The sequence below is a fragment of the Ochotona princeps genome, chromosome 4 (genome assembly GCF_030435755.1).
Source record: "Ochotona princeps isolate mOchPri1 chromosome 4, mOchPri1.hap1, whole genome shotgun sequence".
NCBI lineage: Eukaryota > Metazoa > Chordata > Mammalia > Lagomorpha > Ochotonidae > Ochotona > Ochotona princeps.
Genome location: NC_080835.1, coordinates 107037745 through 107054138, shown reverse-complemented (window position 1 = coordinate 107054138; position 16394 = coordinate 107037745). Strand labels below are relative to the sequence as shown.

General features: G+C 43.8%; 1 protein-coding gene across 1 annotated transcript in view; it reads right to left on the bottom strand.

The window, feature by feature from the left end:
- The window catches only part of OPCML (opioid binding protein/cell adhesion molecule like), a 1164457-nt gene that overhangs the window by 99828 nt on the left and 1048235 nt on the right, over positions 1–16394 (bottom strand). The gene's annotated exons all lie outside the window — the stretch shown is intronic.

The window sequence follows — 16394 nt, the reverse complement described above, 5'->3', positions numbered from 1 at the left end:
CTTCAAACCTCCACTAATCCCTGGTCTTACTGTTTATTTTATTTCAACTCCAGGCCTTGATTCTGAATTCTACTCAAAGCTGTATATCAGAGAAATACCTAGATTTCTTCTCAATTCTTACTTCTAATTGCTTTTATTCTAGTTGATCTTCTCATCGATTTCCACACACAGCAAAAATACAATCTAAACCTTCCACTATTGTCTTTATCTTGGGTCTTTCCATCTATATCCTACAAGGACCCAAAGTGACCTTTCATCTAATTATCGAATCAAACTACTCCTTTCTTCACTCATTCATCTTGCATAGCGTACCAGGTTTAACAATCACTTCTATATCCTATAGCCTTCTAAATCTGCAAACCCATTGGCAAGTATCATTTCTCGGTTCCTGCTAATACAACTTGTTGCACATGCTGGTCCTTTCTCTCTGTGGAAGCTTTCAGAAATATAATAGCTCAAGTAACTGAGCTCTTCTTTGTCATGTCTTGATTCTACACACGAAAAGTTAGGACTCAACTTTGAAAGGATGCTCCAAAATTCCCATTTTTTTGCACTTTTCCTTAGTGTCTCCCAAGATCATGAAAGCAGACTCAACCGTCCTTTCTGATAGATTTTGTCCACAGCTGCCTCAGAGAATGGATTAAGCCTGCCGTATAGCAGCTGAGTTTCATGCCCATCTCGCCACTGAGTGAGGAACTCCTGGAGAAACATGGGATCACATACGTTTTGATTTCCTTGGAGGCAGCAAAAGGCATAATTAATTCCCCATTTGAAAATCAGTCAAGAACAGATCAAGTGGGTATCTAGCAATGAAAGGCAAAGCTTTCCATGTAAGATTTCAGCCACCTAAGCCTTTCTTGTCAGTTTTCTTTTCAATGCTCCAAACAAAGGGAGGGATAGCAAAGGCAGCTTGCACTCCCCTGGATTTATTTGCATGGTCAGCTAAATTATGAATTATTAGTTACCAAGCAGGTAGCACGCTAGCTGATTTTGAAACGCCTTGTATCGGTGACAAAAAAAGGAATGATGGCTGGTGCTTAAATCAGAAAATTCTGCAGCCTGGAGTTTAGGCTGCCAAAACTTCACAGGTAGGTTGCTAAAGGATTAGCCGTCAGTAACTGGAGCACACTCCAGCTCTTCAGGGAATCCACATTAGCAAATAAATAAAAATTGCCTACCTTATAAATCTGCCATCTTTTAGATTATTTCTGCATTAGGATTTGGCCTGAAATTTCAGTGTACATATTTTACTTGAATACACCCTGGGAAAAAGTGTACATTCTAATGACACTGCATTTCTCAGGAGAAAACCGCTTTACCTCTTTTTCAGTATTTTCCAGCTTGTTAAAAAACAGTTCTGGGCTTGGAAATGTCAATACCTTTTTTTCCCCGCTTCTATAAAGCAACAAGTTTAGTGTAACTTCGAAAATAGTCTCAAATACTGTGTGCTTGCACTAGAAGTATGGGACCCTCTGAAGTTCTCTTTCTCTGGACCCCAGAGACTCTGCTGGTGCCTTCCACACAGCAGAAGGAAGCAGAGGCAGGTTCGTGAAGGAGGATTTAGTGCACTACAGCTGTGATTCCTCAGGGAGAAAACAGCAGCACAGTCCCCCAGCTCAGAGATATTATTTCCATGCATATTAGAATGTATCTGATACTTTGAGGGGCACTGGATGAAGAGATATTGGTAGAAATCCCATTGATCCTTCTTATAACTTCTGCATCCCCCTGTTACTTTGGCAGTGTGAGCCATTAGGTAAGTGCTTCCTAGAGTACAGCTCACCACAAATAGGCACACATTCCACCGGGACTCAAGTAGTGCCTCAGTATCCTCTGCAGCTCCATGGTGGTGCTCTCTGCTGTGGAGGGATGATCCAATCCATTCCAAGGGCATGAGTGGTCAAAGAGAATCAAGTTCAGAGAAGGATACCAGAGGCCAAAGAGTCTTTTGGGTCATAATCATGATCTCCTTAGAAACCAACATGAACGTATAATTGTGCTTTAAAACTGTTGGTGCCTGTGTTATGTGCCCCTTTCAAACAAAAGCCCAGATGAACAAAATATTCTTAATAATAAAAATGAAGACACTGAGGCATAATTGGAGTTCAGCAGAATATGTCACCACATGTGGAGCATTGCCCACGTTTGACATTTGCTGGTTTCTCTCCCTGTAATGCTCATCTCCCCACACTTGGCCTACTTAATTTTGCTTCTTGGGCTCAAGTTGAATGTCAACTCCTCAGAAAAATCATTGCTAATGACGGCAGGTGTGCCCTTCCCCATCTATAGCAAGTCCTCTTGCTATAACTTATCATCATCCTAAATGATGGCTCCATAATATTTACATAGTTTTGTGCCTTCACATTTATCGGTAGGACATTTTTAGAATCCTCTGACCTAATAAACTATATGCTTTATAAAACATTATGCTTTAAGTACTTAGAGTTGTATGATCAGAATATAATATGTGCTTAACAAAATTTACTGAGTCTACTCTGTTTTATTACACAAATTCTTTGTACTTGTGAGAGAAAAAAATGAGATAGAAAAGGCATTTATTCAAAAAAAAACAAATAAATTTGTGTATTTACTTGACTGGCAAGGAGAGAGAGTGAATGTGTACTCCCATTGACCCATTCAATCGTCAAATGCCTGCAATAGCCTGGGCCAGGTAGGGACCGGAGCATAATGCAGGTCTTCCACATGAGTGGCATGGACCGAACCCTCATGTCCTGTAGCCACCCCCTCTATTTCCAGGGTCTGCATTGTTGGTAAGCTGCTTTTAATGGCCAGAGTCTGAAAATGAACTCAGGTACTCTGATGTGAGATCTTAATGAGAAGAATGGCAGGGAAAGAGAAGAAAGGATTGTGAATTACTGATACATGAACGCATGCCAGCCAGAGGGTGACATCACAGGCTACCTAAGCCGCACTGAGTCCATTTGTAATGGCTGTCTCCAGTGTCTCTTACGGAAGTTATTTATCGACTTCGGCGCAAATTTTCTATTTTTAATTTGAACAATTTAAGCAACTGACCGTGGTCAGAGAAATTACATGAAATCAAAGAGTCTCTCTCATATTCCGCTTTTTCTGGGGCAAGTAGGTCACTTCTGCCAGGAGGCTCCTTCTGCTGGCATCTCCCACCCCAAGTTGGCATCCTTGCTGAGGGTCTCACACACACACACACACACACACACACACACACACGTTTGAAACACAGTTTTAATTACATCATGGATTTTCATATTGCAAATAGACTGCAGGCAGCACTCTCTCTTACCTTCTTGCTCCACAGATGAGGTCCTGTCAAGTACTGATTGGGAGGAGCAAGGGAAATACTGAGGCCTGAGTCAACCCGAGTCTGATTCACATCAGGTGTCTTAGGCACTTAACACAGACCTCTGTCCTCTCGCTTTCCCATTGATGCCGCCACACCCAGCTCTCACTGACACAGCACAGACTCCTTCCCCCTCTTCACAGTGTGACCTTGGAGAAGTGGCTTAACTTCTTTAATCTGTTTCTCAAACTACAAACCAGGCTGTAATCCTGAATATCTCACAGGTTATTATTAAGAGTAAATGGTAAATGAATATAGAAGGGTTTTATCATAGTGCCGGGCATAGATTAAGGCTGATATAATGGGCTCTTTATTCTCCATCTTCATCCTTTTAGATTTATTTATTTATTCTTTCCTAGCAATTCTGATTTATTGAGAACTTTGTAAGTTTCAGGAGATACTAAACCAAGCATGTGCCACACTTTAATTACTTCATTCTCATGAAAACTCTGTGAGGTAGTTTGGTTACTTTATATGTTAAGCGTAAGGAAAGAGGCACAGGGGCTAAAGAGGGTACCTAAGATCATAGATAATGAAAAAGGAGAAGCTGAGATGAGGACCCAGATTTGAGTGACTGTAGCGGCCATGTCTCAGGCACTGCAAGGTCACAGTTCACAGCAACCCAGGGGACTTGGCTTGTGGCTTAGGTAGCTGCTCAGTTTGAAGCCACTATGGAAGATAATGGGCAGACCTTGCAGGGTCTGTATTAGCGCCCTGCACATCTTGTGACCTGAAAATCAGGTCATCCCAAAGCACCTGCCAACAACCTTGTCTGATGTGTGTTAGGTCTCTGTGTCTTCATGTGGCCTTCACAGCTGATCGGTGTGACTGACTTCCTGTCCCTGTGGTTGCCAAACCTCGCTTTCAACTTCTACATCAGGTCCCTGGTGCCTCCCATGTTCAGTCTCAGTCCTGTTGTGCGGCAGGCCGCTTCTATCCAGAGCAGCTACGAGCGAAGGAAGCTGGCTGAGAACTATGACGGGTAAGTCCACAGCTGGGATGCCATTCCCTCCTGCGTTTTATCTCCTGCCCTTTCTAATATTCATTGTTGCCAAACAGGCCCATCAACCAGGGCTTCTTGACATGTTCAGCTTTACACTGGTGCCTAGAACTTTTCATGGGGAATTGGCTTATCTCGAGAATCTCCTTTTACTTTCATCCCATGACTTTGCCTACTCCCCTATCTCCATGAAGATTTGAGCACAGCCTCTTCAAGCCACACCAGCAAGAAGCTGTTGGATTCCAACTGAGACTTCAAGACTTGTTACGTAATACAGTGTGGTCGCTGGTAACTTAGAAGAGTTGACTGGCTTCTGCCCTGCTGTGCACCACCCACAGAATCCTACAGCACTTTTCTGAAGCCAAGCTTGGGCTGTGTAACCCATCCTGCTGTGCTCTGTCTACCTGAGTAACTACCTCAGGGCCTTGGTGGTGTCTTCACTGAGCTGGCTGCCCCTTGATACTTGGCATCACCCTTGGGCCATCTAATAAAACTAGTACAAGTGCTATCCTTGGTATATCACCCCGTCCCCTACCAAACACTCTCTGTTTTCTTCCCCCACCTGCTTTGTGTTGTCATGAACAGATCACTGTACCTCACCCCTGTGCTCAGCTGCAGACAGATTGTGCTTGGCTCTGAGACAGAGCGAAAGAGAAGAATTCCCTTGGAATAAACGCATGCACTCTTCAACTCAGGGAAAATGGGTACTTTTCCATGTTCACAACCACAGTTGTTGCTGCGGGAAGAAAGAGTCTGGGCTCTGGACATGTTCTGCCCTTTTAGGCAATGCATGAAAATGACAACTTTTTGTGTCATGAGGTAATCAATCTTGTTTGCAAAGAAGCGGGTTATGAATCCATAAGATGGCCAAAATACATACATTTGGAACACTATATCATGGTACAGGCCCATAAAGTAGTTCCATAAGGGAAAATAATGTTACCTTTGAATTCTTAAGATTCCATTTGTTCCTAACATGAAGAACGTGCTTGGGTTTCCCAGGGTGAAGAAGTCTGGCAGGAGCACCCAGTTGAATTCCCATCTGAACATCTCTCCAAATCTTTGAAACCTCCCTGGCTTTCAACAAGCCTGGAGAATCTGGAACCAAGGACCGCATCTGCATTTACCTATGCTGAGCAAAGGGGAGGGTGCGTACGACTGAATACCACTGATAAAAACATGATAACTGAGTTTCATTACAGCCAAAGACAAGTCTCATATTTTAGCATTTTTATTAAAGCTTTTTAAATTACTGAGTGTCTGGTATATTCAATACTGGTCTAAGTGATTTATATTAGTCTATCCCCAGTTACTCCATGTAATAAATAACCCAGCAATCTCCTAACCCATAAATATCCAAGGTTCCAGCAAAATGCAATTAAAGCATCTTTAAAAAACAAAAAAGACTTCACAGTATTTCACCCTGCGATGTCACCAGATATGTCCCCTGTTATAATCCTCACCCTTTACTGAGGAGTGGTCCCATCTCCTTGATCAGGCTCTGTGCATCGGGACCTGACATTTCTGTTCCCTTGAAAAGCAACACACACAGGATCCCAATGATGCAGAGATTTTTTTGAACATAGGAGATGTTATTCTCACCAACAATTTTTCTGTAATAATTCACCCAAATTAGCCAAAAACGTTGTGCAAAAGCTTTCCTAAAGGTAGCACTGCCAAAATATTTTAAAGACATACAGTATGGACGCAGCCAACCAAAAGGTTACACAAGGCTCCAGTGTCACTGGCTGAGAGACTATTTTAGTGTAATTCGGTTCAAACAACATGCCTGGTCAAAAGCCATCAATAATTATTTTAGTGGCCTCAAGTTCAGTACTGTAGCTTGCAAAAGGCGACTACTTTTCCAGAAAAAAATATACTCTTCCGTAGAACTCCAGAAGTGGGTAAAGGAGGAGAAGCTGGTCATCTCTTTGCACTTCCATAAGTTATTGTGTGCACCCTGCCAGTTCCCTCATAGGAGAGAAAGAATAGACACAGACCGTGATTCTCAGAGAGACTGATAGGGCCACTGCATTGCCTGTGTAGACTTTACAGGGCTTCTCCAAATTACACCCCCCACTTGAGCCCATGTCACACTCAATGTAAATGTTGGGTCTTACAGCATTTAAATCAGGTTAACTTGATTCATCTTCTAATAACATTTTCAATCATTTCATTAAATGTTGTCTGTTTTTATATACTTAATTTTCCAGATCATTGTCACATACGTATTGTTGGGGGAAAGAAACGATTGTCTGCTGTAATTTAATAGGCACCCAGTCAATTGCTTTGCGCAAGTCTTGCTGTTCCGGATCCATTAAGCGAGCTAGAGATGTAGGTAGTAGGATTGTCATTACTCTTGGACGTGCTTAGGGGACTGGGAAGTGGAGTTGTTTGGAAGAAGATGTTTGTTTGGAAGAGGGGTTGTCATGAACAAGAAAGCAACAACCAAGCTGTTCTTCCAAAGTGTGCTGTCAGGCTGGGGCGAAAGAGTGGCAGCTTTGAGAGGTAACATTTATTTTTCATAAAGACAATTTTGGCACCAAAATGAACTTATCATTTAATTTAATTCCCCATGGATTCTTTTGAAGTATTTTTGTACATTTGTATGATTCAAACATTAATCTATTTCAAAGGCATACATAGAAAATGTTATGCTGACCTTTGTGGCCTCCAAGGTTTAAATTATACCAGTTCCTACAGCTTAACTGTATTGTTCTTATCCATCCAATATTTATTTGTACAAAACAGGCAAGTAAGAAAATAATTAACACCCTTTCTAATACCAAAATAGAATATATACTGTTGCTTTCCCATTTATAGAAATACACCTAATGCATTTTCACAGCCAAATGCAGTTTGTATGAATTAATATAGTTTATCCAACTGGTACCCATTACTATGTTTTTTTTTTAAAAGATTTATTCAGTTTGTTACAGCCAGATATACACAGAGGAAGAGAGACAGAGAGGAAGATCTTCCATCCGATGAGTCACTCCCCAAGTGAGCCGCAACGGTCGGTGCGCGCCGATCCGAAGCCGGGAACCTGGAACCTCTTCCAGGTCTCCCACGTGGGTGCAGTGTCCCAATGCATTGGGCCATCCTCAACTGCTTTCCCAGGCCACAAGCAGGGAGCTGGATGGGAAGTGGAGCTGCCGGGATTAGAACCAGCGCCCATATGGGATCCCGGGGCTTTCAAGGCGAGGACTTTAGCCGCTAGGCCACGCCGCCGGGCCCCCATTACTATGTTTTTAAGTTTGATCTATTCAGTTGTCCATCAGAGCAGCAAAGAAGACAGTGTTGTCTTCTTTCTGCTGGTTCACTCCTCAGTGAGACCTAAAGCAAACTAAGTCCCAGAGCCCAGAGCTCCACCAGAGTCCCCCATGTGGTCCCAGAGCCCAGAGCTCCATCAGGGTCCCCCACGTGGTCCCAGAGCCCAGAGCTCCATCAGAGTCCCCCATGTGGTCCCAGAGCTCCATCACAGTCCCCGATGTGGTCCCAGAGCTCCATCACAGTCCCCCATGTGGTCCCAGAGCTCCATCAGAGTCCCCCCTGTGGTCCCAGAGCTCCATCAGAGTCCCCCATGTGGTCCCAGAACTCCATCAGAGTCCCCCATGTGGTCCCAGAGCTCCATCAGAGTCCCCCATGTGGTCCCAGAGCTCCATCAGAGTCCCACATGTGGTCCCAGAGCTCCATCAGAGTCCCCCATGTGGTCCCAGAGCCCAGAGCTCCATCAGAGTCCCCCATGTGGTCCCAGAGCTCCATCAGAGTCCCCCATGTGGTCCCAGAGATCCATCAGAGTCCCCCATGTGGTCCCAGAGCTCCATCAGAGTCCCACATGTGGTCCCAGAGCTCCATCAGAGTCCCACATGTGGTCCCAGAGCTCCATCAGGGTCCCCCATGTGGTCCCAGAGCTCCATCAGGGTCCCCCATGTGGTCCCAGAGCCCAGAGCTCCATCAGAGTCCCCCATGTGGTCCCAGAGCCCAGAGCTCCATCAGAGTCCCCCATGTGGTCCCAGAGCTCCATCAGAGTCCCACATGTGGTCCCAGAGCTCCATCAGGGTCCCCCATGTGGTCCCAGAGCTCCATCAGGGTCCCCCATGTGGTCCCAGAGCCCAGAGCTCCATCAGAGTCCCCCATGTGGTCCCAGAGCCCAGAGCTCCATCAGAGTCCCCCATGTGGTCCCAGAGCTCCATCAGAGTCCCCCATGTGGTCCCAGAGTTCCATCAGAGTCCCCCATGTGGTCCCAGAGCTCCACCAGAGTCCCCCATGTGGTCCCAGAGCTCCATCAGAGTCCCCCATGTGGTCCCAGAGCTCCACCAGAGTCCCCCGTGTGGTCCCAGAGCTCCATCAGAGTCCCCCATGTGGTCCCAGAGCCCAGAGCTCCATCAGGGTCCCCCATGTGGTCCCAGAGGCCCAGGCTCTTGGACCATCTTCCAGTCTTTTTCCAGGTGCATTAGTAGGAAGTTAAGTAAGAAGTGGAGTTGCTGAGACTCAACCAGTACTTTCATATGAGATGCCAGGTTCCACTCGGCAGTTTAGCTCTTTGCAACGAAACGGTCATTAGTAACTTAATTTCAGTCTCGATTCTCTGTGATAACAGTGTCACACGAGGCATATCAAGTGTATCATGGGATACAGTGTTAGACTACAGCGTGGTCAAAAGTGTAGACATACCTGTAGTTTTGATACCTGTTAGTAGATTTCAATGCTTGAGGGCATTACCACAGTTCATGTCTGCTAACAGCCAATGAAATATCCCCTTGCCTTAAATTTCTCTGAATATCTTGTCAGCAGTGGGTCCAGTAAATGGGTAGGTCTGATGACATCCAGTATTCATTGGCACTCTGTCAACACATGGATCTGACATGTTGGTATCTGTCCACACAATGCCAACAAAGACTTGGCAATCTTACCCTCCAATACAACAGTGGGGGGGAAGTCACTTTAGCAGAGTCAGGCTAAGAATAGACTGCAAGCAAACACTCTTGTGAGCTGCCATGTCTCATATAAGAGGGCATGATCCTAAAAAGCCACTCTAAACACATGTCAACAGGAGGTCATAGCAAATTGTTAAGGATGAGAACCTTGCATGGCACATACTCACTGGGGCAGTAGTTCTCACCCAACTTGAGCTAGAATTTAAGAAATAATTTCTGTCCTCATAGCAAAGGACAGAAACAGAAATACTAGAATGAGGTCATTAAAAGCCAAACAGCTGGAAAAGTTGACCTTATCACCAGGCATTTATTGTTTTCCTATTTCTCTATCAGTCAAGACAAAGAGGAGTTGGAAAAATCCAGAGCAAATGGCCTGTGGTAAGGGAATGTGGAGGTCCCTGTGTTTAGGAGTCTTGGGGACATTTAATTAGTAAGTTTAGAGCCGCAGGAGGTGCTCAGACATAGTAGGGGCATGGATCTGACAACCTGAACAGACAGGTGTCAAATCAAAAGGAGGAAAAAAATCTCATCTCTAGTGAAAAGACAAGGACTTCATCAGACTCCCTCTCTCAGCAAAGAGGTCAGTTTACTAGCCTGCCACCCATTTAATTAGAAGGTACTTTCATTTATTTTAAGATTTATTTATTTTACTTGAAAGTCAGAATCACAAAAAAAGAGGGTAAAACAAGGTATATCATCCATCCTATGGTTTACTCCCATATGGCTGCTGCGGCCAGAGCTTGATCTATGCAAAGCCAGAACCAGGTCCTCTTCTATGTGTCTCACAATGACACAAAGAACCAAAGATGTGGGCTAGCCAATGCCTTCCCTGGGCATAAGCAGGCTACTTGATCAGAAGCGGAGCAGACAGAACATGAACCAGCACCCATATGGGATGCCAGCGCTATAGGCAGAAAATGAGTGTGCTATGCTACTGAAAGGTACTTTCCTTCTAACACCTGGAGTTAGGTATCTCTGAGCCTTTTAAAAGGGGTATGTTAAAGCTCCTATGAAGAATGCTGTGTGATAACTGGCATCACTTTCTGTTCTACTCTGCATCTGTTGCCCATATAGGCAGCCTGGTCTCTCTGTTGCTGGAGACCAGGTGAGGCAATGATCTATCTGCATTGGTGGGAAGTGGAGGAGGAAGGCCTGAAGCTGCCCTCCAACAAAGATGATTAATTTCCAATGGATTTCATTGCTCCTAGGGGTTTAAAAATGAGGGCTTAGACCTGGAACCTGCTGTGGTACTTCTTAAGGTGATAAAAACTCATTACAGATAGAAGCTACACTATGGAAAGTGCCAGCAGCAGAAACAGCATTTGGGAAGATTTAGAGCAAAGAGAGTCAGCCTTATAAATGGGCCCTGTGTATTTATCCTGTCTTAGCCTCTGTAACCCTGACCAAGGCTCATCAACTGGATAAACTCCCAGGGGAGGATCTGGGGGCGGGGATAGAGGGCAGAGGGAACATGAAATGTTGGGTTAAAGAGGCAAGAAAATGAAGAGGATAAGCAGTGGAAGATATTAGCCTAAAAGTAAGTGCATTTTTTGAAAAATTGGTCCTGGCTTAGACATAGTGCACAATTCCTCCCACCCTCTGCTCCCTACACACCTGCTCCCAAACCAGAGGATAATGTATATTCAAAAAAATTCATAGGAAGAAAATGTAATGAAAAACCAATAAGTGCATCTTTTAGTTCCATTTTTTCTGGAACTTTCCAAAGTACTCCTTAAGAGGCTCTTTTTGCCCTGGGAAGGTTGGCTTTGATGAAGGTCTGAATCCTGCACCCCGTCTTGTTTCATTCCACTGGTAATTTTTTCCTTGTGGTAAGGGTGATACACATGTACTAGTCATCACAGTGCAAAAGATAACGCTTACGTAAGGGCAACAGAGTAGTGCCTGGCAAGGTACAAGCGCTCCTCACCACTGCTCTTAAAATACACTGTAGTCAAGAGGTCTCTGAGGATCTGCTGCTCTGGAAAAGGCAGCTAACCTCAGTGGAACACAATAAACTTCTTCAAAGCTCCAATCACATTACATTAAAACTGAAAATTCATCTGTACCTTTTCCTTTATCTTTCATTTTCATCAGTCCTTATTCAACCCTCACTAGCCTCACACAATGGCTGACTTAACTGGAATTCAAATATATTTTTTTAAGATTTTTATATTTTTATTTTTATTACAAAGTCACATATACTGAGAGGAGGAGAGACAGAGAGGAAGTGGAGCTGCCAGGATTAGAACCAGCGGCCATATGGGATCAAGGAAAGGACCTTAGCCACCAGGCCACGCTGCCGAGCCCTCAAATGTATTCTTAAATGCATACAATTTCTATGCAGAAGGATAACATCAACCTTGTAACATCATGAACTTGACTAACAAATGCCACACACAATGGTAGAGATTATATAAACACAAACTCACCTTACACACATGAGACAGCTCCCAGGGAGACTAACACTGAAATGAGCTATTCCATATTATTAGCATCTCTAAATAAAGGCTCCATCAGTCAGTTGGAGGAGATACATCTGGAAGTACAAAGAGTGCCTCTGCAAGCAGGTGGGTTGAGGGATGAGGTCGATGCTTATCCGCTGCTGCACAGGGAAATTAGTGCCCTGGCTGCACGGTACACCTGCCTGGCTTCTATGGTAGAACAGTATAGGTGAACTGTGTCAATCTGCTAGAATAACCGGAATCCACAAAACACTTCAATGGGGCAACTATATTCCCTTTGCCCAACTTTGCCATCTTCTACTTGAAATTTAGTTTCCTGTTTATGCATTGTGCGGGAAGGATGTAGACCAATGGAGAGACTCCATGGGCAATCCAGTAAGTAGTTGAGCTCATTTACAGTTCAGTAAGGTTTCCCTGCTTATTTTCTGGGAATGTTCTATTGTTCCAGAGGGAAGGCTTTGTCTCAGAGCACCACAACATGAAGTTTCAGAGCCTTCCAAAGGCTTTAGCTACCAGGACCTACCCAAGAGTCTTGGTTCTTCAAAGTGACTGGCTAGCCAGTACACTACAATCAGGAGATAGAGTTGGTGGGAATCGGATTTTTCTGACTTGTCCTTAACTAAGACTTTGATTTATTAAGCTCTCCCTCTGCACTTGAGCCTCTTATCATTTAATTAGAGCAGTGGTTCTCTTGTGTCAATGTGCATCCAAGTTGCTTGGAGGACACTAATACAGCAAGTGGGAGGTAGGGTTTCAGTATTTCATACTCTAGCAAGTTCTTGGTTAATGGGGATGGTGCTCTGGGACTGCGTTTTGAGAATGTGTTTGCTGAAAACCAAAACACAAGTGTAAAACACGGTGAAATCTTGTGTAAAAGGACTCACTCTGCCATTCGTCACAAAGACTTGCCCACCTTAGGAACAAGCAGGATGTGAAACCTTGGAAATGTCCCAGGTGTATGATGTCAATCCTTTCTCTCTTTCTTCAATATTTATTTTTTTAACAGGGATTGAGTAGTAACTTTAATTATTGGGTATTTCCTCCCCCCCCCAAAAAAAGTAAAAAAGTATACTTTTTAAAGCATTTTTAATGTAATTCACTGCTGTCACCCGACTCCTGTGTTTAATGCTCTGACAGCTGTGAGTACGTACTAGCTGGATATAAAATTTAAGGCAGGAAAATTGCTCCCAATCTGCAAAATATATTAATTTACTTTTCCTCCTCCTGGAGAACTCCAGCTACCCCACTAAACCTTTTCTTTCCCAAGTCTTCCTAGACTTCCCCATGTAAACGGAACTAGGCATTCTTCCACTTGGACCCCCTGCTTTCTCGCTTGCTACACTTCATACAATGAATTCAACTCTTGGTCTTTACCTGTGACACCCTTGATGAATGGGAAGCAGCTGTTTTCCTTGCCTAATGGATGGTAAACACTCAAGGGCACTTTTTATAATCCCCAGGACCAAGCACAACATCCTTACTTAAGAGACATAGAATAATTGAACTGAATAGTGGACTTTGAGACATGCAGAAAATAAAGTTGCTGATGTAATAGGCTTGGTTATTTGCTTTTCCCTGTGGACATTCATTTATTCCAAAGTCACTGCGTACAAGAGATTAGAAGAAGAACGGAAAGACTGCTCTAATCCGATGTTCTAACAAGTGACACCCCACAGGGAAGGAGTCGGGAGCTTCAACAGGAGACAGAGTTCAAAAACGTGGGACCACAGAAGGACATAGCCTGGTGGCATCTCTGTGAGGGAGAGAAATACAATTAAATTCTGTTCAAAATATGATAAGTAGGAAAGAAATTATTAAATTGTAATCAAGTATTTCAGACAGAGACACCTCTAAGAGACATGAAACTATATAGAAATATAGTCTAAAGTTTAAAGGAACTTTGAGTGTACAGAAGACAGGACTCGGGTATCTGGAAGATTCACTCATTTGGAACATCTCATTATCTGATAATGTACAATGAATAATGCATTCCTGTACATTTTGCCCAGATTTCCCCAGATTCTCTCTTCCCAAACTCTCTGCCAATCTGACTTCATAGATGAAAGTGCCTGAAGCTGAATTGGATCTACCGTGCTTGCTTTTGAATGCAAAATGAGAAGAGAAAAGATATTAATTTGGAAACCACTACCCAAGGTTTCCTTCCTACCTCTTCCAACACTTTCACCTCTTAATCTTCTGTGCTCAGAGCCCAGGAAGCCAGCCTGCCACTGACCCCCTTGAGGAAAGGTGTGTCCTGCTGGTGCTTCCTGGCCTCTGGATGTCACATTGAGACCTGCCACTTAGACTAGTGAATTGAAGATGAAACTGTTCTTCCTTCCCATTCTCTTAAAACCCAGTCCCATTCCAGCAGCCTTGGTTCCAAGTCAGGTATGTGTTTATAATGTTGATCTGGGTTTAATGTCAACGGAAGCCCTATCCCAGTACTTGCAAACTCTTTTATTGGCTCTTGCTCTATCTCAGAGGTCTCACAACCTGGCATGAACCTGGTAGCTCTTCTTCAACTTTTTGTCAGGTGGAGGTCTTCCAGGGACAGAAATTCTCCCTAGTCTTGGAGCAAATGTACCATTCCTGGGAAGTTTTTGCCAAAAGAAGCACAAGCCAGATCACTGCTGAGCACCAGGGACACACCATCAGAAGAGCCATTTCAGGCCATGGAGGAGATGCCTGCCTGATGTCTTCTGAGGATGGAGAGTCTCTGGCCAAACTGTGGCTGGCATCATCCGGCCTGTTGGAATATCTCAGCTGATAGCACCTTTTCTGGCTGAAATATTTTTTTTAAGATTTATTTATTTTTATTAGAAAGTCATATATACAGAGAGGAAGAGACACAGAGAGAAAAGATTTTCTGTCTGATGATTTACTCCCCAAGTGGCCGCAATGGCCAGAACTGAGGCGATCCAAAGCCAGGAGTCAGGAACTTCCTCCAGGTCTCCCACAATGGTGCAACATTTTAAGGCTTTGAGCCGACCTTGACTACCTTCCCAGGCTTCCCTGGGAGCTGGATGGAAAGTGGGGCCGCCAGGATTAGAACCAGCACGAATATGAGATTCTTGTGTGTTCAAGGCAAGGACCCTAGCCACTAGGCCACCACACCAGGCCCTTTCGGCTGAAATCTTTCAAGCCCATTCTGAGGATTTTAAGTTGCATGATGCTATCATATGTCTGTTTTTCTCTGTATTCTGAAGTTTCATTTGCTGGAGGCCCAGTCCCCATTGGACAATATGGCACAGTTGAAACCTAGGACCCTACAGAATAAGTCAATCGAAAGGCAAATGGATCATCATTGGGTAACACCCAAAGTAGGGATTAATGCAGGCTTCACAGAGTGAGTGAGGTCTTATAAGAATGAGCCATCAAAAAGCAAGTTTGGCAAATCCAATATTCTCTCTTGCTTCTGTTTTGCAATGTCATCACTTAGGACTCTTACCATTGACATCTCTGCCACAAAGGTCTTCCCCAGAGCTGAGTAGAGATTGGTATAATGCTCTCCAACCCTAACAGCTGTGAGCCAAACATACTCCTCTTCAAAAATTTATTCTTTTATTGGAAAGTCAGACTTACATAAAGAAAGAGAGCCAGAAAGAAAGATCTTTTGTACATTGGTTCACTTCTCAAGTCGCCACAATGACGAAAGCTGAGCTAATCTGGAGCTAGGAACCAGGGGCCTCCTCTGGGTCTCCCACACTGGTGTAGCATCCCAAGGCTTTGTGTTGCCCTCTGCTGCTTTCCAAGACCACAAGCAGGGAGCTGGATGGGAAGTGGGGCAGCCAGGACATGAACCAGAGCCTATGTGGGATCCTGGCATATGCAACACAAGGTCTTTAGCCACTAGGCTACCGTGCCGGGCATTATATACCTCTTTTCTTTATTATGTTACTTCTGACATGTTCTTTTTTTTTGCAGCTTCTCTTCTTTTTTTATTATTATTTATTATTTTTAATTCATTAATTGCATTGTATTATGTGGTACAGTTTCATAGGTACTTGGGTTCTCCCCACCCCTCCCCAAACCCTCCCATCATGGTGGATTCCTCCACCTTGTTGCATAACCACAGTTCAAGTTCAGTTGAGATTCCCCCATTGCAAGCGTATACCAAACATAGAGTCCAGCATCTTATTGTCCAGTCAAGTTCAACGGCTTCTCAGGTATACCCTTTCTGGTCTGAAGACAGAGCCAGCAGAGTATCATCCCAGTCAATTGAAAGCTCCAACATACCATCAGCAAAAATTTACATCATTATGGAATTAATTGACATAGTAATGAGTAACCAATATGTTAAAAGTAAATGTGAGTTCCTAACCACCTTCTGTGACCACCTCACTTACATTTCAATTTTAGTTTATACACAACATATAACATTCATAACATAACATGTTATACATAACATCATATCATCTTAAATTAAGGCAAACATGTGGTATTTAACCTTTTGGGATTGGCTCATTTCCCTTAGCATTATGGTTTCCAGTTTGGCCCATTTGGCCACAAAGAACTGCATTTTGGTTTTTTTAATAGCTGAGTAGTATTCCATTGAGTAGATGAACCATAGCTTACTTATCCAATCCTCCGTTGATGGGCATTTTGGTTGCTTCCATGTTTTTGCAATTACTGATTGTGCTGCTATGAACATAGGA